A 22,217-nucleotide genomic window follows, 5' to 3' on the forward strand; every position below is an offset into this window, starting at 1 on the left:
CACTCACAAATGAATTAGCCTGAAAAACATGTTTGGATTGCTTCCCAAATTAGCTTCTGTCTCACTAATAAATAAACTACAGCAATATTTAATTAATGTAAATAGGCCGATGGGAGCTTGATTTCTGGATGATTGGAATTTTATCCAATACTCATCAATGTTACAGTACCACTGCACCAAGTGGCACCAAAACTATTAAGTGTGGTTATGTTGCCTGTTCATATTGCCCATGAGTAGGGGAAGGCATAACTCCTACCACTGTACTCAAACATATGTGTCAAGCAATTAAAATGGGAAAACTGCAGAGGATTATGGAGCTCAGAAATAAACACTGACAGTGCTCAAAAAAACTCAATCCTAGGAAGAACAACTGGACTCAGAACACTCTTTTTTTTCTCTCTACTGAGATTGTGTAGCATTTTTCTGTTTTTTATTTGCATCAAGCAGTGTTAATCAGCCTATGACTGATGTTGAGATTTATAATGATAGACTAGAACTGACTGGGTAGCCAGCTCCATTTAGTCATGAGAAATCAAGCAGCAGAATAGCTGGACAACAGAGTCATTTTCAAGCAATTTCAAAGTACGAGTATATAAAGCTGGTTCCCCAGCATAGGCTGTCCATTTTAAACCCTTCCACACTTATTCACCCTTTCCAAGTGGACACATTATCAGTGTATTATACATCATGTTTGGATTACAACAAAAGATGGATCAAAGGAATATATAATCATGAAGTGACAGTCAATTTTCAGTTTGGGCGTATTGTATATATGTACACTTCAGTATTGGATATTAATTGAACATTAACATAGGACTGACAATATTTATGCGCCTTTGTTTTCAACTATGGATGTTTCGGTTCACGATAGAAAGCTGCCTCTATTTGCATGTGAAAGAAAACAATTGATTATTTATTAAAGCCTAATTCTCTCTAGAGTGTAAGCATGTCACACAGTCTTCCTTGTTCTGTGAATACTTGGCACACTTACACAAGTAGTGAAATACTGCTGTGAAATGTTCAATCTTTGTTAACTCCAACTATCGTGGAAGAAACTAAAAGTATGACAAGTTTATTGCATGGGGCATTTGCTGTCTGGCATATGTACCTCAAAGCAAATTACCAAGCCTGTAAACAAAATCTGTCCAATTAGATTACTGGATCAACAATCAAATCGGATACTAAATATTTTGGTCATTGGGGCATGGAAGACAACAACATCAAGGACGTGACAATGAACTTGTACAGGAAACTCGTTAAACTTCAGCTGGCGTATTGTGTACACTTCTGTGCGTCACACTGTGGAAAGGAAGTGAAAGCATGAGTGAGACTGCAGAAATGATTTACAAGAATGGTTCCAAGGACAAAGCAATTCGGATTTGATGAAGGATTCAAGAAATTAGGGCAGTTTCCCCGAAGAGAAGAAGGCTATGAGGTGTTTTGAGAGCAGTTTTCAAAATCACCAGGGGTCTGGACAGAGGTGATAATGTGAAACTGTCCCCTCTTCTAAAAATGTCAAGAACCATAAAGCTCAGTTGTAAAAACGCTTTGGGAAAAAAAAGGAAATGCGAGTGAGAGAAAAAAAATCAGTGAGTATCTAGAGTAGGGAATGCAATAACTGGAAGTTGTAAGGGAGGCATGTTCAATTGAGGCATTCATAAGTGCATTAGATGATTATTTAAATTGAAATAAATGAGTAAGGCTATGAGGAAAAGGCAGGATATTGGCACTATGTTAAAATGCTCAGAGAGACAGTGTATACACAATAGGCTGAGTGGCCTCTTTCTGCACCGTAGCAATATTGTGATTCTAATATTTAAGCCTAATTAATTTTTGGTAGCTTTATTGTCTGATGCACAGTGAAAAATATTTCATAGTTTCATAGAAGAGCTTTTTAATTAATCCTACTACTCTGCTCTTCCCATTGCCTTGAAATTTTGAGCCTTTCAGAACGCATTCAGAATTTATTTAAACTGCTTCTTCCATCTTTTCAAGTAATGCATTCCAAATTATTACACCTCATGCACAACATTAATTCTTCCTCATATCACGTCTAATTTTTTGCCAATTGTCATATATGTGGAGAGAAATCAGAATTAATGTTTCAGTCCTCAGAACAGGTCATTCAACCTGAAACCCAGAATTCAATTCTGATTTCTCTCCACAGATGCTGCCAGACCTACTGAGCTTTTCCAGCAATTTCTGTTTTTGTTTCTGATTTACTGCATCTGCACTTCTTTCAGTTTTTATTTTGTTTTATATTTGCATCTGGTTACTGATATTTCTGCCAATGGGAATAACTTTACCTCATTTACTCCATCAAAATCTTTCATGATTTCGAACACCACTATTAAATAACCAGGTAAAAACATTGACTGCAGATGCTGGAAACCAGATTCTGGATTAGTGGTGCTGGAAGAGCACAGCAGTTCAGGCAGCATCCGGGGACAGGCAAAATCGACGTTTCGGGCAAAAGCCTTCATCAGGAATAAAGGCAGAGAGCCTGAAGCGTGGAGAGATAAGCTAGAGGAGGGTGGGGGTGGGGATAGAGTAGCATAGAGTACAATAGGTCAGTGGGGGAGGAGATGAAGGTGATAGGTCAGGGAGGAGAGGGTGGAGTGGATAGGTGGAAAAGGAGCTGGTCAGGTCGGACAAGTCCGGACAAGACAAGGGGACAGTGTTGAGCTGGAGGTTAGAAACTAGGATGAGGTGGGGGAAGGGGAAATGAGGAAGCTTTCCTACTTTAAAGAGAACAATCATAACTTCTCCAGTGTGTCCGAGAGACTAAAGTTGATCATTCCAATATCATTATAGTAAATTTCCTCTGCTACCTTTCATAAGTGTTGACATCCTTCTTAAAGTTTTCTGTAGAGACCTAGGTACTCCAGGTGAGAGCTAAACAGTGAAATATGAGTCTTGTTTGGTAAGGTTTGATTTGATCCTTTAGCTGCCTTTACAGTTCTATAATATATGAAAGTAGTTATTGCTGTTTAGCAGTACCTCCTTACTTCTGTGTTCTAAATCCTTTTGCATAAAGTTAAGAATTCTGAATGCTTTTAGCAACCTTATCAATGTTTCCGATAATTTGTCCAGCTAGTAAGAGTTCTTGTGCTTATGTTCTAAGAGTTCTAAGTGCCTGAAGAAAGGATCACTTGATCAGCACATATTAAAATTGCCATTTTATTCAACATCTCTCTATATTCCCTCACTTTTTAAAATATCTTTCTTTGTAAATTGCATTCTGTTCTGACAGATTATGAGTCATTATCTGCTATTGGCAAATTCAATAGCACAAGTGATGGTTAATCAAGCTGAGGTGAAAGAAATCACTGAAATATATTGACTCTGTTTTTTCAGGTTTCTGCAGGTGGTTTATACTCCGGACCTTCAATGGAAACTGAATCTGTTTCCTTTATAAAGTTTTCAGTTCATTTACATTCAGGTTCATTTGATTAATAGCCTGTATAGCACATTCTAAGCAGCTTGGTGATAAGTAGGCCAACTTTTTAACTTCCGAATTCCAATTCACGTACTGCAGTAGCTTTCTAGGTATTGTTACAAAAAGTAATAAGTTTGCGCTCAAAAGCAGACAGGACCAGATTTGATGATAATTTATTTTTGGTGTTAATGATACAATTACTACTTATTTTCTTAACACTTTGTGTGGAATTTCTGCAGGGTTTCTTGCTATCAGCTCCTGTAAATATAGTGTCAAATTGCTGCAATATCATGAAGTTATGTAATAAAATGATGGAAGAAAATGCCTATTTTCATATGATAATATGATAATACATATTAGATATCTAACTCACACCTATTGAGCATGTGTCTATGAACCTATGTGATCTGCTGACACAACTTGGAAGCTGATCCATTAGACACCTTCAAAGTACAGAAATGATCCTACTGCACATTATTTTTTGCTGAGTTCATCCATTCACTGGACTGTTAAAATTTCTGGTTTTCTCTCAAAATTTTTATCATAAAAGTAATGTTATTTATTTTTTTAAAAATCCTTTAAATAAATATATATTACGTACATTAATGGATGTTTGGAATCACGAGTCTTGAAATTACAAGTAGTATTTTAAAACACATTCTTGGTAGATTGAATTAACTGTACCACTCTCTGTCTTCTAGGTGTGGACGGTGCAAATATTCCTGCTAATGTGACTTGTATTATATTGTGAGTCTTTGCAATTTACCCCAGAGTTGTGCAGACTGTTCCTGATTGTGGCTCACCTTTTTCTGCAAGAGCAGGGGAAACGTGTCACTGACTATGTGCAATGGAACTGTCACAGTTGAATAGCTAGAGACAAAAATACTGCAGATGCTGGAATCCAAAGTAGACAAGCAGGAGGCTGGAGGAACACAGCAAACCAGGTGGTATCAGGAGGTGGAGAAGTTGATGTTTCAGGTATAACCCTTCTTCAGGAATGACTGAAGAAGGGTTGTACCCAAAACATTGACTTCTCCACCTCCTTATGGTTGAATAGCTAGCAACATGACTGAGCAATAAGTTGTGGGTGTGACGCTTAAGGCATTAGTAAGTAGTGAATTGATGGTTGATTGATGGAGATAAATAGTAAGTGAATGATGAGGGTGTGGTGAATAGAGAAATATTTAAGACTGATGATGCTGTTGATTGAATATGGCATGTGAAGATGCATTTCCAAATACTTATTTCAAAACATTTAATTTCTGGCAGCTGCCATCAGGATTAATGGTCTTGATTTCAGGCATTGTTCTCTTGGGCAAACTGCTTCCACTGCCTTCTAAGCATATACTTTGAGTGCCTCCTGCCCTCTGAAAATAAAGCTCAACTTTTCTATTTTCTACTTCTTCTACTAAGACCTCCAGCGAAGTGTCCAATACACTTAGAATTCTCTCTGTCCCAGGTCATGCAATCTTTCACTGTTTCTCCAGTCAGATTCACCTCCTAGGTGACTGCCAGCATCTGATCAAGCCAAGATGCATCCTCTCTTTAAAAAGGTACAAACTAGCTTTAAGTAGTTAAAAATCACACAACACCAGGTTATAGTCCAACAGGTTTAATTGGAAGTACACTAGCTTTCGGAGCGACGCTCCTTCATCTTCACCTGATGAAGGAGCTTCGCTCCGAAAGCTAGTGTACTTCTAATTAAACCTGTTGGACTATAACCTGGTGTTGGGTGATTTTTAACTTTGTACACCCCAGTCCAACACCGGAATCTCCAAATCATGAGCTTTAAGTAGAGCAGGCTCACTTCAAGTGGTGCTGGCAGGTTACAATTCTGGGCTGGCATACAGCAATTATTAAAATGATCAAACAAGCATGAAGTTGATATCCTGGCCATGTTACATTGTACCATCTTGGGTTAATCATGTACCTCCATCCCAATCCCCATTTCCCTGGGTTATTCAAATTCGACCCTGCAATATCTGAAAATAGAAAGTGAAAGTGAGCCTGGTAGCGCAAGACATTTCTTTTATACGTAAGCTTCAACAAAAACATGTTATAATTCACTGTAAAATTATGTAAAATATGAGGAAGGACATAGGTATTGGACATTTCATTGGCTGTAATATGATACTAGGAAGAGTTGGACTGAGATGTTTGATTAGTAACTGAATAAGAATCTTTCTTCAGTAGTGGCTCCCAACACAAAAAAAAACTTCTGTCTGGATTTTCAGAAATGATTTTGAGGTATTTAATTTCCCAACAAGTCTGCATTGCTGTAGATTTGTTTTTTTATGTTCTGGATGCTGAAATGTTACCAGACGAGACAGATTTGAGGTGCTTAGTTAAAAAGAGAACATGAGGAAAAACTTTTTCCGTAATGAGTGGTTAGGATCAGAAATTCTCTGCCTGAGAGTGTGGTGTAGGGAGTTTCAAATGTGGTTTCAACTGAGAATTCTGGATCTGATGAAGGACATTTTGCAGAGCAAAAGTGTTGTCCCACAAGTCAACTGTGGCTCATTTTATAGCAATCTTGCCTCTGGATCAGAATGCTATTGGTTGAAGTCATTTTCAGGAACTTTGAAGAAAACTGCATGCTGGTACATTGTGTTGCAGAGTAGGATTTCTGCTCTGCCCTTTTTCAGGTGAGGTGCTGGACTGAGATCCTGTCTACTTTCTTACATAACAATAACATATCTCATTGTTTTGAAGAACAGTGGGGGGGAATTATCCATGGTGTCTGGTTAATACTTATCCCTGGATCAACCAAACAGATCATCTGGTCATTATTATATTGCTCTGTGTAGGAGATTACTGTCTGTAGATTGGCTGCCATATTTAAACATGATACCAGTGACCATACTCCATGTTTCACACACTGTAGAGCATTTTGGTGTTTCATGTTTGTGAAAGGTGCTGTGTAAATATTAATCCTGCTGGTTGTCTTTGTGATTTTTAATACCTCCTCTCAACATCATTCCATCTCTCCACCACCACTTTACTTAGAAGAAGACCAGTTTCAGCTTCTCCAAGCTTTCTATGAAACTGAAGTTCTTCATTCCCATGAAGCTTTAGAAACAGAAAACAAGAGCAGGAGCAGCCTTTTGAACCTGCCCCAACACTCAATATGATCATGGCTGATTATATGATTCAATCCTCTGTTCCCGCTTTCTTCCTTTATTTCCTTTAGCATTAAATACTCCATCTAACTCCTTCCCAAAGATGCTCACCATTTTGGCCTGTACTGCTTTCTGTGACAGTGAATTTCACAAACTCACCTCTCTCTGGTGAAAAAATTTCTCAATCCCAAAAACCCAGCTACATATCCTTAAATTGTAACTCTTGGTTTTGGACTCCAGTATCATTGGGAACATCTTTCCTGTGCTTACGCTGTCTAGCCCTGTGAGAATTTTATAGGTTTCTATGAGATTCCTCTTAATTCCTGTAAACAGCTGTGAACATATTCTGAGCCGTCCCGGACTATTCAGAAACCAATCCTGCCATCTCAGGAATTAATCTGGTTAAACTTTGTTGCATTCAGTCCATAGCCAAAACACTCTTCTTCAGGTAAGGAGACTAAAACTGCACAGAATACTCCAGGTGGGCCCCTCAAGGCGCTGTACACTTTCAACAAGACAAATTGTGCTAATGAGTTTTGAGAAGATTTGTAGCTCAAGTTGAAGTTCTGGATGTAGGTTTGCTGACCAGAGCTTCATTCAGAGGCTCACTGAAGATGTTACCTGGTATGGTGATGAAACATCTGAAAACGAACCTTCCAGCTCAGCGAGCAAACCTACATCCACAAATTGTGCATTTGAATCCTCTTGTTATGAAGCCCCTTTTCACTGCTTGCTGCACCTGCAAGTTTACTTTCAGCAATTGGCGCATAAATGCACCCAGGTCTTGGAGCATCTCCCGTTTTCCGAACCTATCATGATTCAGATAATAGTCTGTCTACCTGTTATTGCAATTAAAGTGGATAGCCTTACATTTATCCACATTATACTTGATTTGCCATGCATTTAGGAGAAAGTGAGGACTGCAGATGCTGGAGATCATAGTTGAGAATGTGGTGCTGGAAAAGCACAACAAGCCAGGTAGCATCCGAGGAGCAGGAGAAAAGTCTTGGCGTTTCGGGCATAAGCCCTTCATCAATTCTCCTGCTGCTCGGATGCTGCCTGAGCTGCTGTGCTTTACCAGCACTACACTCTTGACTCTGCCATGCATTGCCCATCATTCAATTGGTCCAATCACACTGAACCTCTGCATCCTCCTCACAGCTCATCTTCCCCATGCTCAGCCTTCTGTCATCAGCAAACTGGGATATTACATTTAGTTCCCTCATCTAAATGATTGCCAATAGCTGAGGCCTAAGCACGGATCCCTGTGATATCCTACTAATCACTGAGTACCATTTTGAAAAGGCCTGTTTATTCTTACACTTTGTTTTCTATCTGCCAACCATATTTTTATCCATGGGGTAAAAACAATTACTGCAGATGCTGGAAACCAGATTTTGGATTAGTGGTGCTGGAAGAGCACAGCAGTTCAGGCAGCATCCAAGTAGCTTCAAAATCGACGTTTCGGGCAAAAGCCCTTCATAGGAATGAGGGCAGTGAGCCTGGAGCGTGGAGATTATCCATGTCAATACACTACCCTAATTCCATATGCTTTAATTGTACATGCTCATCTCTTAAGTGGGATCTTTTTGGAGATGGACATCTGACAGTCCATGTAAACCATATCCTCTGGCCCTCCTTTCTCAACTTTACTAGTTAAGTCCTTGAAAAATTCCTGTTGATATGTCAAGCATAAGTTCCTTTTTGTAAATCCATACCAACTCTATTCAATCCTGTCACTGACTTCTGTGTTATTAAACCTTTTATAATGGACTCTAGCATGTTCCAATGTAAGGCCAACTAGTCAATAATTCTGTTTTTTCTCGCCCTCCTTTCTTAACTAATGGGGTTATATTAGCTACTCTGCAGTTTATAGAAACTGTTCCAGAGTTTATAAAATATTGAAAGATGACCACAAATACATCTATTATTTCTACAGCCACTCCCTTAAATACTCTTTGATGTAAGTTATTAGGCCATTGGGATTTATCAGCCTTTCATGCCATCAATCTTCCCAACACCATTTCCATACTAATTCTGATTTCCTTCAGTTGCTCCTTCTCGCTAGACCCTGTGTTCACCAATATTTCGGGACAATATTTGTATCCTCCTTTGTGAAGACAGACCAAACTATGTATTCAATTGTAATTGTAATGGCATTATAAATTCCGTTGTGACTATAAGGGGCATGCATTTGACTTCACCAAATGTTTCTCGGCACATACCTGTAGAAGCTTTTATAATCAGTTTGCACGTTTCCTGCAAGCCTTCTCTCATACTCAATTATCTCCCTCTTAACAAGTTTCATTGCCCTTCTTTTCTGAATTGTAAACTGCTCCCAATCCTCAGATCAGCTGCCTTTTTTTGGTCAACTCGTATGCCCTCCCTTGCATCTAATACTATCCCTAATTTCCTTCATTAGCTATGGTTGGGTAACCTTTCCCATCTTACTTTGGTGCCTTTGTTGCGCCCTCTCTAATACTTTCACATCTGAAAATATGGTGCCCAGAATGGGACACTTGCCTTCAGTTGAGACCTATTCAGTGTTTTATACATATCATAACAATAACCTTGTATAACAGACTGAGTCAATGTCAGCATTGCCCTTATTGGGCTTTGCTTGGTACTGGTTCACTGGCCACATTGGGGTTTTTGCTGGTGGTGAAAATATTGAATAAAATCTTTTGCACAATGGTGGTCTTTACTAAGTCCCTGCATTTACACATACACACACGTCCAGGTGCTGTGGGGAAATACAAGCACCTCCTGTTGTAAAAAGAACAAAAAACTGAACTAGCCTCAGCTATAGACCTGCGTGCAGCCCTGGCACATCAAGCAATCATACTGGGCACAATATAAATGCAAGTCTTTCTTTCACTGAAAGGATGGCAGGATACAGAATGTGGTTGAAATCAACGGTGTGAATTTCTTGGCTGTTGCAGATTTATAAACAATTTCGGGTGAAACAAAGGTAAATAAAATCAATTACATTAAACGCTGCGATTGTATCACAAAAAAAGTAACAATTTCAGTTATGTACTGATCATCTTCGCCCAGCGTGGGCTACAGTGAGGAGATGTGGATGTATCTTATTCGGGATCCGCTTGTGATTGGACCATATTCATGTCATTCAGTCAGCCACAGCCTCTCTGATTGGTGCACAGACGTAACGCCATATACTGGCGTGGTCATTAGCCGAGCCGGCTGCCAGTCACTATCTGCTCCCTTGCTTCATGAATGAGAGATTGGACCTGGACTTGGACGAGCGTGAAGCTAATAGTCAGCGCTACATGTGAGTCTCTTTTCACTTTTCCAGACTGGAAAGGCTAGGGATTCCCCTTAACTCGCCTCCGAGAAAAAAACATACACATCCTGGAATGGAAACTGCTAAATCAACTCAATTACAAGCAATGGAGATAAAGATGATTAATGACAATTTGAAACGTGCTGTTATCATGCGGGCTACCTCTGATCCTTTGTTTGCTTGGCTTTCGAGACTTGGTTTATTTTAAACTCATCGTGTGCCCTGTGTTCATATTTTACACAGAATGTGGTTGTAAACATGTGGCTGACAGTTTGCCGTAAAGACAATTTAATATATTTCCTTCCAGATGGATCCTGAGTCCTCTATTAGCAATGTTAGCTTGTGATCCTCAGGAAGGTTTTGCCACATAAAATGTAAGATATTGCTATTTATGTGGGGGGTGGGAGGAACAGGAGCTGTGAAATGCGATCTGAAAACTAGCGGCATCAGAGTCACTCAGCGCCTTGAACAAAACGATTGTTGTTGCTGTGTGGTACAGAAGGCAGTCACTGGGGTTACTGTCGGTCACACCTGCCGTGTTCCTCTCAATGCAGTTTAACAGGTGTCTGGAAGCGCCGCAAACAGTGGGGAACAGTTTCTGATAAAATTCTTCTGCAGTGATAGAAGCAATAATCTTACTACACACTCCACGTGTTTCTCTGGTCATGAGTTTGCGGAGTCATTATCTGGTTTCCTTCAAATAATTTTGTGAAACCACGTTGACGTTGCAAGAAATAAGTCATCGTCGATCGAGGATAAAGTGCAACGTAGTTTCACACAACTTATTTTTTTTCTCTCTCATGTATAAAACAGCCTTAATGATTTCTTTAAATGGTTTATTATCTTGGCATGACTCGATTTTTTTTTTATTTAGCTAACGAATGTCTCTCCCATCTCAAATGTCAGCGTTAACCTTTAGAGATATCTTGCATCTTTATGCAGGAGTGGCTATGAATCTATCCTATTCAGCTTCAAGATTCTTGTTATACTTGCATCTCTAGTTTGAAGTTGTACAAGATTCAAATACCCAATTCAGGTCTCGTTGGAAAGTTTCATATTATCTAGCTATTTCAATGTAGACTTACAAAGCAAAATGTGAGATGGGGAAATAAATCGATTCGTTTCTGAACGATAAGCATCATCCAGTGAAGAATTAAACACGATTGCAGTTGATGAATTGAGAACCAAACAGAAATTGCTGGAAAAGCTCAACATGTCTGGCAGCATCTGTGGAGAGAAATCAGAGTTCACATTTCTGATCCAGTGATCCTTCCTCAGAACTTCCTGGACCCAAAACATTAACTCTGATTTCTCTCTACAGATGCTGCCAGACATGCTGAGCTTTTACAGCAATATGTGTTTTTGTTTCTGATTTTTAGCATCCACAATTTTTTCGGTTGAGTAGAGAATCCATTCTATGTACATAATATGTACATTCTTTGATATTGTGGAACTAAATTCAGTCAGGTTTGGATGTTAAGAAAACAAACGCTCTTTTGGATATAAGCCAATGTGACTTTGTATTGTACAACACCTTTGTCACCGCTTTCTACTGACGTGGTGTTCTCTGCTAGACCTGTGCTATTGCTTACTTCTGAGACTCAGTTTTCTTCTGTTAGAAATATTCACTCTGTTCAATTATCTCTGAATTGTTCTTGCTGCTTCTGACCTAATCTAGATTTTGCTATCATGTTGTTGAGTGATCTTCGCTTTGCCACAATCTGTTTGTTTCCTGACCTCGACTGAAATTCGCCTTCCAGGTGTTGACACCTTGGCCTAAACAGAGGCTTCCTTTTCCACTTGCTCTGTCTGAACCTGCACAGTAGCGGTGTACCCCTTTTTACCCAGTCACATTTTGGTCTCTCTCCGCTACTACTCTTCTTCAACCTGTCTTTGCCACTCCTTTCAAAACTTGTTGCAAACCGACACAAGTTTACCCTGCCAAGTTCCAACCTTTCATAACACAAAAACAGAAATTGCTGGAGAAACTCAGCAGTTCTGGCAGCATCCGTGGAGAGAAAGTAGAGTTGATGTTTTGAGTCCAGTGACTCTTCAAGGGTGCAGGACTTCCTTTTTTTTAGATTAGATTACTTACAGTGTGGAAATAGGCCCTTTGGCCCAACAAGTCCACACTGACCCTCCAAAGAGCAACCCACCCAGACCCATTCCCCTACATTTTCCCCTTTACCTAACACTACGGGCAATTTAGCATGACCAATTCACCTAACCTGCACACATTTTTTTGGACTGTGGGAGGAAACCCACGCAGACACTGGGAGAATGTGCAAACTCCACACAGATAGTTGCCTGAGGCAGGAATTGAACCCGGTGCTAACCACTATGCCACCGTGCCGCCCAATGTTTGTTTCAGATCTCTAGCATCTGTAGTTCTTGGTTTTATTTTCAACCTAATATGGCCTTCTTCCTTCTCTCTGTCATATTCAGCCTGTGATTTCCTCATTCTCTGATTGTTATCTTCATTTCAGCTGCCCACACTCCATCAATTCACTGTTCGAAACCTCTTCCTCTGTTATAACCTCGCCTACCCTAATCCATACTCAGTCTTCGAATCTCCTATGGTCCTGAGCAGTGACATTCTGTCATGACTTTATCAAAACAAAAGATAGACCAACATTGAGTAAGTATATCTGGGAATTTGATTTAAAGTTGGTTTTCGATGCAGAGGGGGAAGAGGTGTTTTAAGTGAGGTTTACTGCGAAATGTGTAACGCGAAATGGGAACTTTGGTGAAGGCTGGAGAGGTTTTTGTTCCTACTCTTCTACAATAAGTTCAGTGTTTAGTAAGAATTTGCTATTAGGGGCTGTCTTTCAGTTGCTGTAAAGTACTAAAGTATTATTTTTAAAGAAGTGGCTATACTTGGATTTAACTGAGAATCACCAGGAATAGGGAAATGCCAGTGCCAATATAATAAAGAGTTTGAAGCAGAGTAAAGTTGATGCATGGTCGCATAGCTCAGTTGAATGGAATATGTGGCTGTAATACTTGAGAACTCATGGACCCTCCGATGTCTGAAGAGACCTGTACAGGAAGTGCTGTCAACTGCAGAAACCTGAGCTCTAGGTTTCTGAGTTCGAGCAGTGACTGCACTCACTGTGATGCATTCATTAGACTGAGAACTATGTGGATAACATGTTCGGTGAGGAAGTCACACTATAACTTAAGAAACCAGAGGCAGAAAGGGAATAGGTGACCACCAGGCAGTCCAAGAGAAACAAGCAGGTAGTGCAGGAGTCCCCTGGGGTTCCGCTTCCAAATTGTTTTCTGCTTTGGAAGTTGATGAGGGTGCTAGTTCTTCAAGGGAATGCAGTCAGAGCTGTATTTGTGGCACTGTAAGCAGCTCAGGTGTACAGGAGGGAAAGAAGAAGCAAGAAAGAGCAATAGGGGTTGGGGATTCATCTGTTTTGTGGCTATAGATATGACTCCAGGATAATATGTTGCCTTCCTGGTGACAAGGTTCAGGATGTAACAGAACAACTGCAGGACATTCGTCTGGGGAAGGCAAACAGCCAGAGGTTCTAGTCCATATCGATATTAATGACTTGGGTAGGAAGGCACATGTGGTTCTGTAATTCGAAGTAAAGAATAAAATTATCAGGCAGTACATCAAATGTTGTAATCTCTGAATTACTGTCAGTGCCATATGCAAGTGAGCACAGACATAGAAGCATAAGGCAGATGAATAAGGTTGGTAGATAAGATGGTGCAAGAGGGAGCATTTTAGATTCCTGCAACACTGGAACTGGGACTGTGGAAGACAGCACCTACAGAAGTAGTAGTAGACAGAGGATGTCCATAGATGTGAAGTGGACCGGGACATCTTTATGGATCTGTAGTGAATATGGGTTTGTATATAGATGTTGTTTATGTGGACCTCCAGAAGGTATTTGATAAAGTCCCACAAATTAGATTATTAACTAAAGCAGAACTCTACAGAACTGATGGCAAAATACAGACATGGCTCAGAATCTGCAACCTTATGGCCTGGCATATCCTCCACTCAACCATTACCATCAAGGCAGGGGATCAACCCTGGTTCAATGGAGAGTGCAAGAGAGCATGCCAGGAGCAGCATAAGGTGTACCTGAAAGTGAGGTGTCAACCTGGTGAAGCTACCAAACAGGACTACTTGCATGCCAAAAGGATAAACAGTAAGTGATAGACAGAGCTAAGTGGTCCCACAACCTACGGATCAGATCTCAGCTCTGCAGTCCTTCCACATCCAGTCATGAATGGTTGTGGACAATTAAACAACTCACTGGAGGAGGACGCTCCACAAATATCCCCATCCTCAATGATGGAGGAGCCCAGCACATCAGAGCAAAAGATAAGGCTGACACATGCAATTTTCAGTCAGACATGCCGAATGGATGATCCATCTTGGGCTCCTCCAGTGGTTCCTGACATCACAGATACCAGTCTCCAGCCAATTTGATTCACTCCACGTGATATCAAGAAATGGCTGGAGGCACTGGATAGTACAAATGGGCCCTGATAACATTCTGGCAATGGTACTGAAGATGTGTGCTCCAGAACTTGCAGCTCCCCTAGCCAAGCTCTTCCAGTACAGTTACAGCACTGGCATCTACCCAACAATGTGGGAAATTGCCCAGGTATGTCCTGTACATAAAAAGCAGGACAAATTCAACTCAGCCAATTACCGCCCAATCAATTTATCCTACATCATCAGTAAAGTGATGGAAGAGGTCATCAACACTGCTTTCAGTCAGCACCTGCTCAGCAACAATTTGCTCAGGGTTTCGCCAGGGTCACTGAGCTCCTGAACTCATTACAGCCTTGTTGGTTCAAGAGCTGAATTCCAGAGGTGAGGTTAGAGTGACAGCCCTTGATATCAAGGCTGCATTTGATGGAGTATGGCATCAAGGAGCCCTGGCAAAACTGGAATCAATGGATATCAGGGGGCAAATACTCCGCTGGTTAGAGTCATACCTGGCACAAAGGAAGATGGTTGTGGTTGTGGATGGTCGGTCATCTCAGTTCCAGGACATCTCTGCAGGAGCCCATCAGGGTAGTGTCCTAGGCCCAACCATCTTTAGCTGCGTCATGAATGACCTTCCCTCTGTCATAAGGTCATAAGTGGGACGTTCGCTGATGATTGCACAATGTTCAGCACCATTTGCGACTCCTCAGATACGGAAGCAATCTGTGTTCAAATGCAACAAGATCTGGACAATATCCAGGCTTGGGCCGACAAGGGGCAAGTAACATTTGTGCCACACAAATGCCAGACAATGATCATTACCAATAAGAGACACTGTAACTGTCCTTGATATTCAACGGTATTACCATCACTGAATCCCCCACTGTCAACATCCTTTGGGTTACCATTGACCAGAAACTTACCTGGACTCACTGGATAAACACAGTGGCTACAAGAGCAGGTCAGATACTAGGGATACTGTGGAGCGTAACTCGCCTCCTGACACCCCAAAGTCTATCCACCATCTACAAGGCACAAGTCAGGTGTGTGATGGAGTACTCCCCACTTGCCTGGATGGATGCAGCTCCAACAACACTCAAGAAGCTTGACACCATCCAAGACAAAGCAACCCGTTGATTGGCACCACATCTACAAACATTCAAACCCTCCACCACCAGCGCTTAGTAGCAGCAGTCTGTACTATCTACAAGATACACTGCAGAAATTCACCAAAGACCCTTAGTCAGCACCTTCCAAACCCATGACCACTTTCACCTAGAAGGACAAGGGCAGCAGGTACTTGGGAACACCACCACCTGCAAGTTCCCCTCCAAGCTACTCACCACCCTGTCTTGGAAATATACTGCCATTCCTTCACAGTCATTGGGTCAAAATCCTGAAATTCCTTCCCTGCCAGCATTGTGGGTCAACCCATAGAAAGTGGACTGCAGTGATTCAAGAAGGCAGCTCACTACCATCTTCTGAACAGGAAATAAGGATGGGCTATCAATGTTGGCCAATCAGTGATGCTCAAGACCCACAAATAAATTAAAAAAAAAGTGGTTGAGTGGCAGGCAACAGAAAGAAGGGATAATGGGTCGTTACTCACATTGGCAGTATGTAACCAGTGGTGTCCCACAGGGAGCTGTGTTAGGGACTTAATTATTCACGTTATTTATTAATGACTTGGATAATAGCATAGTAAGTTATATATCCAAATTTGCCAATGGCACAAAGTGGCATTACAGACAGTGGAGATGATATCATAAAATTACAAAGTGATATTAATGGACTAAGTGAGTGGACAAAACTGTAGCAATGGAGTTCAAAGTAAGCAAGACTGAAAAATGATAAATCGATACTTTCTAGATGGTCTGAAGTAAATTATTGTGAATGTCCAAAGAAGGGCTGAAGAAGGGCTTATGCCCGAAACGTCGATTCTCCTGTTCCCTGGATGCTGCCTGACCTGCTGCGCTTTTCCAGCAACACATTTTCAGCTCTGATCTCCAGCATCTGCAGACCTCACTTTCTCCTGAATGTCCAAAGAGACTTGGAGATTCAAGTGTATAAATCTTTAAAATTTCACAAACAGGTGCAGAATATAATCAAGAAATCTGTTGGAATGTTGCTTTTTATATTGAGAAGACTGAAGTAAAAGGATGCAGAAGTTATCCTGCTGCATCCTTATAACCCTGGTTAGATTCCTGTGAGTAGGTCTGGGCATCACATCTTAGGAAGGATCTTGTGGCTTTGGAGAGAGTACAACATAAGTTTTATAAGAATAATACTTGGACTTCAGTGGTTACGTTATGAGGAGAAATAACTGGCCTAATTCGTGTTTTCTCTAGAATTTAGATAGTTAAAAGGCGATCTGATTGAAGTCTTCAAGGTATAAACAGGAAATGACAGAATGGATAAATATAAACTATTCTCATTAGTTGGAGATTGTCGAACTTGGGGGCAGAGCCTGAGAATTAGGGCCAGACCATTAGGAGAGATGTTAGAAAACACATACACGCAAAGAGTTGTGAGTGTTTGGAACTCTGTTCCACATTTGGCAGTAGATGCAGGATCAATTGATAATTTAAAATCTGAGATAGTTAATTTTTTGTTAAACGCAAGTGTTAAGGGATATTGGCCAAAGGCAGGTATATTGAGTTGAGCCAACGGATCAGCTATGATCTTACTGTATGGTGGACCAGGTTCAAGGCGCTAAACCTGCTATTCCTATGTTCCAATATAAGTTGAATTGATTGTTCCTGACCAGATTTGGAACTGAACATCTTGCAGAACATTTTACTAGTTCTGTTGAACCAAAAGAGTGACAGAAAGAATACCAGGGAACTTCACAACTTTGTAATATGAAATGGATTACTGGTAGTGTAAGGGGAAGTGAGGGACAAGTGTTCCTAAATTCCGTTGAGAAGAATTTACCACAGTTGTTACGTGTCCAGTCCAACAAGGAAAGATCTACTATTAGACATTGTTCTTTGAAATGAGATGGGCCAAGGAGATCAAATGTCAGTGGGGGGACAATTTAGGAGACCATAATTATTGTATCAGAAAGATTAGGATAATGGTGGGTGCAGAACATAAGAACTGGGAGCAGGACTAGGCAATTCAGACCCTATATCCTACTCCACCATTTAATACAAAGATGGCTAATCTCATCTTGACCTCAACTCCAGTTTCCTATCTGCTCTCCATAACCCTTCAACCCATTAGTAATTAAAAATATGTCTAACTCCTCCATAAATTTTTTCAATGTCTCAGCATCCACCACAATCTGCTGGATTCAGAACCCTTTGGGAGAAGTGATTTGTCCTCACCTCTGCTTTAAATCTGCTGTCCCTTATAATAAAACCATGACCTGTCATTCTAGTTTGCCCCACATGAAGAAATATCCTTTCTATAATTATTTCGTCGATCTCCTTTAGAATTTTTTATCATTCAATTAGATCTCCTCTCATTCTTCTGAACTCCAGAGAGTATAGGCCTAAACTGCTCAGTCTTTCTTCATAATTCAAACCGTTCATCTCTGGACTCAATCTGGTGAATCTCCTCTGAAAAGCCTTCAGTGTAGCTACATTCCTCCTCAAGTAAGAGAACCAAAATTGCAAGCAATACTCCAGGTGTGGTCTCACTAATTGCAGCAACACTTCACTACTTTTATGTTAATGATGGTCAGTCCAGAATTTTCAAAGATCTATTGGCGCAGAGCCAATGAGGCAAGCATGGAGCTGGGCCAATTAGTCAAAAGGCTGGCAGGAAAACTGTAACTGTGAAATGAGCCACCTTCAAAGAGAAGGTTCCGGTAAGTATATTCCCTCAAAAGGAGAACGGAGGGCAAACAATTCCTGGATGACAATGGAGATGGAAATTATGATAAAGAAAATAATGTGTGCTTTTGAGCGGTTTCGGATACAGAATAACAATTGAGAACCAAGAAGAATACATAAGGTTCAGAGAGGAAATGAAAAAAAATCATTCGAGAAGCAAAGGTGAATCATGAAAGATTAGCCACAAAAAGGTGAATCCCACTGTCTTCTATTGGCACACAAATAGCAAAAGGCATGTAAATAATAAAGTGTGGTTAAAAGGAATAGTAAATTAATACTTTGCATCTGTATTTACCAAGCAATTAGTCACCCAGGATATGGTGAGAGGAAATTCTAACTTTATAAGGGTTCAAAATTGATAGTGAAGAAGTATTTGGATAGATTGTTTGTACTTAAAGCTGACAGGGCACAGGGACTGGATGAGATTCATCCAAGGGTATTAAACGATATGACAGTGAAAATTGTTGGAGCATCTTACAGGCCTCCCCAGTCTCAGAAGTGCCAGAAGAAGGGGAAATTGCAAAAATCATACCCTAGATCAGAAAAAGTTTATAAGGATAAGGCCATCAACTACTGATGAAGTTAGTTTAACTGCTTTGGTGAGGAAGCTTTCAGAAACAATTATTCAGCAGAGAATCCATACCCACGTGGAAAAAAGTGGGTTGATTAGAAAGAACTAGTATGGATTTCTAAAGAGTAAATGGTGTTTAACTGCCTTGTTGACATTCAATACAGTGCCACACAACAGACTTGAGAAAAGTTATAGCTAACAAAATAAAAGAGATGGTAACAACATGAATACATATTGTCTCACCAATAGGAAATGGTCAATGACTGATGGACTTTTTTCAGACTGGAGAAATGTTTGTAGTGGAGTTCCCCAGCGGTCGTATTGAAATGCTTGTTTTTGCTAATGTGTGTGAGTATATATAATAAATTATCTAGGTCTTGGAGTGCAGAGGACAATTCCTAAGTTTGTGGATTATACAAAATTTAAACTGTGAAGACTCAGTTTAGAACCTCAAAAGAACAAAGACAAGTTGTTGGTGTGGGAAGATAAATGGAATATGACGTTCAATGCAGAGAAGTGTGAGGTGATGCATTTTGGTAGGAAGAACATGGACTGACAATATAAAATAAGGATTACAATTTTAGCGGGGGTGCAGGAGAAGACTGCGAATGTGCGTGGATCATTGAAGGTGGCAGAACAGGTGGAGTGAGCATTTAATAAAGCAGACAGAATTCTGGGCTTTATTAATGAATGTATAGAGTACAGGGGCACAGATTAAATTAGCTTACTTACAGTGTGGAAACAGGTCCTTTGCCCCGACAAGTCCACACCAACCCTCTGAAGAGCAACCCACCCAAACACATTCCCCTACATTTACCCCTTCACCTAACACTACAGGCAATTTAGTTTGGCCAATTCACCTAACCTGCACATTTTTGGATTGTGGGAGGAAACCAGAGCACCTGGAGGAAACCCACTCAGACACGGGGAGAATGTGCAAACTCCACACAGAGAGTTGCCTGAGGCGGGAATTGAACCCGGGTCTCTGGTGCTGTGAGGCAGCAGTGCTAACCACTGTGCCTCCATGCTGCCCACACAGTTGATTCAGAACTTGTCTAAAACACTTGTAAGATTTCTTCTACAGAATTGTGCACAGTTCTGGTTACCATATTTTAGGAATAATTGAATGCATTGGGGAGATGCAGAAGGTGTTTACAAGAGTGGTGCCAAAGATGCAAAATGTCAGTTATGAGGAAAGAATGGAAAGATTTGCACTGTTCCCCTTGGAGAGGTGATGGCTAAGGGACCATAATGCCATGCTGTTGACTCGAATGATAATCTTTTGCTGAGTCTCCTTCAACCATTTTGAGGATCATGGCAATTTAAACAAAAACTCCCTTATTTGCACATTTCAGTGCTCATGTGCCAGAGATTTCTACAAATTTAGGCCTTAATAGTCCTAAGTGCTGTACAGTCGAGGCCAATTGTCTTTTCAGCCTGGTTTTGATTAAATTCCACTGTGGACTTAGTCATACAGCACGGCAACAGACCCTTTGGACCAACTTGTCCATGCTAACCAAGTTTCCCAATCTAAACTAATCCCACTTGCCTGCATTTAGCCCATATCCCTCTAAAACTTTCTTATTCATGTACCTATCCAAATGTCTTTTAAGTGTTGTAACTGTACCGGCATCTACCACTTCCTCTGGCAGTTCATTACACACATGAACCACCCTCTGCAGAACCTTCAGAGAAAAAAAGCTCAATGAATTTTCCCATTGTACATATAATACTTCTTGCATAATTCTGGAAAGATATAGCATGAAGGTCTTTACTCTTCGATTTCTGGTTTTGATATGGTTTTTTTAGGCATGTAAAGTTTAGAGCTCCTTGTCTTTAATCCAACTTTGTCCTGCTGCCTGGTTGGAGCCTGCTTTGGCCAGTATCAAGTTTTGCAATATCTGAACTTGGTCCACTGGAACACTTACAAATATACTATTGGTTCCTGGCTAATTAGTTCCTAGCTTTTTACAGGCTTTATAATATTAGAATAATCCTTTTTCTTGAATACCCTCATCACTGTAACTATTCTTGTCATTAGGTTCTCAAAAGTAATCACTGTGTGGGCGGCACGGTGGCACAGTGGTTAGCACTGCTGCCTCACAGCGCCAGAGACCCGGGTTCAATTCCCACCTCAGGCAACTGACTGTGTGGAGTTTGCACATTCTCCCCGTGTCTGCCTGGGTTTCCTCCGGGTGCTCCGGTTTCCTCCCACAGTCCAAAGATGTGCAGGTCAGGTGAATTGACCATGCTAAATTGCCCGTAGTGTTAGGTAAGGGGTAAATGTAGGGGTATGGGTGGGTTACGCTTCGGCGGGACGGTGTGGACTTGTTGGGCCGAAGGGCCTGTTTCCACACTGTAATGTAATCTAATCAATCCAATCTAATGCAATCTAATCTAATCTTTCCAGCACTTTTAAAAATAAGCTGAGCCCCTTTTCGAGTCATCTAAAGCATATATTTTTCTCATAAGTATATTATTTATGATATCGTTTGGGAAGAAAAGTGTTTTAGGTCTTGCATATTTGGCATTTCTCCTTCTCTGTGGTGTGAGTTGACTGCATGGGTGATGTTGTACATGCTGCTCTTGGTATTGCAGGAATCATTCTTTCTGTTGCCCGTAGTGACAGCTGCACAGAGATGATTCTGATGTTTATGATAAGCTTTTCTGGTTTATACATTTCAGCTATATGTTGAATATGGACTTCTTCCTCATTTCTTGCCTGTTTTGGTCTCAGCTTCATCAGCAAATTTTGCTACACGCCAGATTTTTATGATGTAGAGTTTGTCTTTTTTATAGCTCGGGTAGGAACCAAGATTCAGGAAAATCGACGCTTCTGGCAAAAGCCCTTCATCAGGATTTCTAATGAAGGGCTTTTGCCCAAAACGTTGATTTTCCTGCTCCCTGGATGCTGCCTGAGCTGCTGTGCTTTTCCAGCTCCACACTCTTGACTCGAATCTCCAGCATCTGCAGTCCTCACTTTTGCCTAGAGACCAAGATTGCCTGTTGCAATGCAAATCCCTTTCCTGTGTTTCAGTGAGTTATTGTCTCATTTTTTTTTCCTGGCCATTTGAAAGGATGATGAATATTATGGATATAGAGTAGCCTGGTATTTTCATCCACTTAATAGCTGTACGGATGATTTCCTTTTAGGGTCGAGGGGTTTGGATTGGCGTGAGAATAAGACTCTCAGTATTTCACAAGGATTCTTTTGAATGTTCAGATTTGGCTATTCTATAAACCCACTTCCCTGAGGATTCTGGTAATTAAGTGATTGTGTTGAAACCATTTTGCACATCAAACTTGTTAAAATTTTCAGATGTGAACTACATGCCACTGTCATATCGTCTCAAAGGAATTGCTCGTTCAGTAAACAGACCTCATACTGGGAACTGATTGTTGTGGCTCTTGTCTTTCATCTTCTGGATAAAAGGCAACTTTGAATAAATTGGGTCCACCAGTATGCCATGGTCTGGTTGGTACTTT

The 22,217-nt window shown here is 40.7% G+C and overlaps 1 protein-coding gene across 7 annotated transcripts in view; it reads left to right on the plus strand.

Moving 5' to 3' along the window:
* The first annotated feature begins 9,778 nt into the window (after positions 1-9,778).
* Positions 9,779-22,217, plus strand: part of slco4a1 (solute carrier organic anion transporter family, member 4A1) — a 183,390-nt gene continuing 170,951 nt past the window's right edge. For 5 of the 7 annotated variants that reach the window (XM_087994815.1, XM_087994812.1, XM_043710617.2 and 2 more), the window contains exon 1: positions 9,779-9,850. The gene's annotated coding sequence lies outside the window, so the exon portion shown is untranslated. Of the gene's footprint in view, positions 9,851-12,357; positions 12,501-22,217 lie in introns of those variants that run through there. The other 2 variants (XM_087994811.1, XM_087994810.1) reach the window with 2 other exon arrangements.

The sequence above is a fragment of the Chiloscyllium plagiosum genome, unplaced genomic scaffold (assembly GCF_037043375.1).
Source record: "Chiloscyllium plagiosum isolate Xiang-an unplaced genomic scaffold, Cpla_swu_hap1 HiC_scaffold_15, whole genome shotgun sequence".
Lineage (NCBI taxonomy): Eukaryota > Metazoa > Chordata > Chondrichthyes > Orectolobiformes > Hemiscylliidae > Chiloscyllium > Chiloscyllium plagiosum.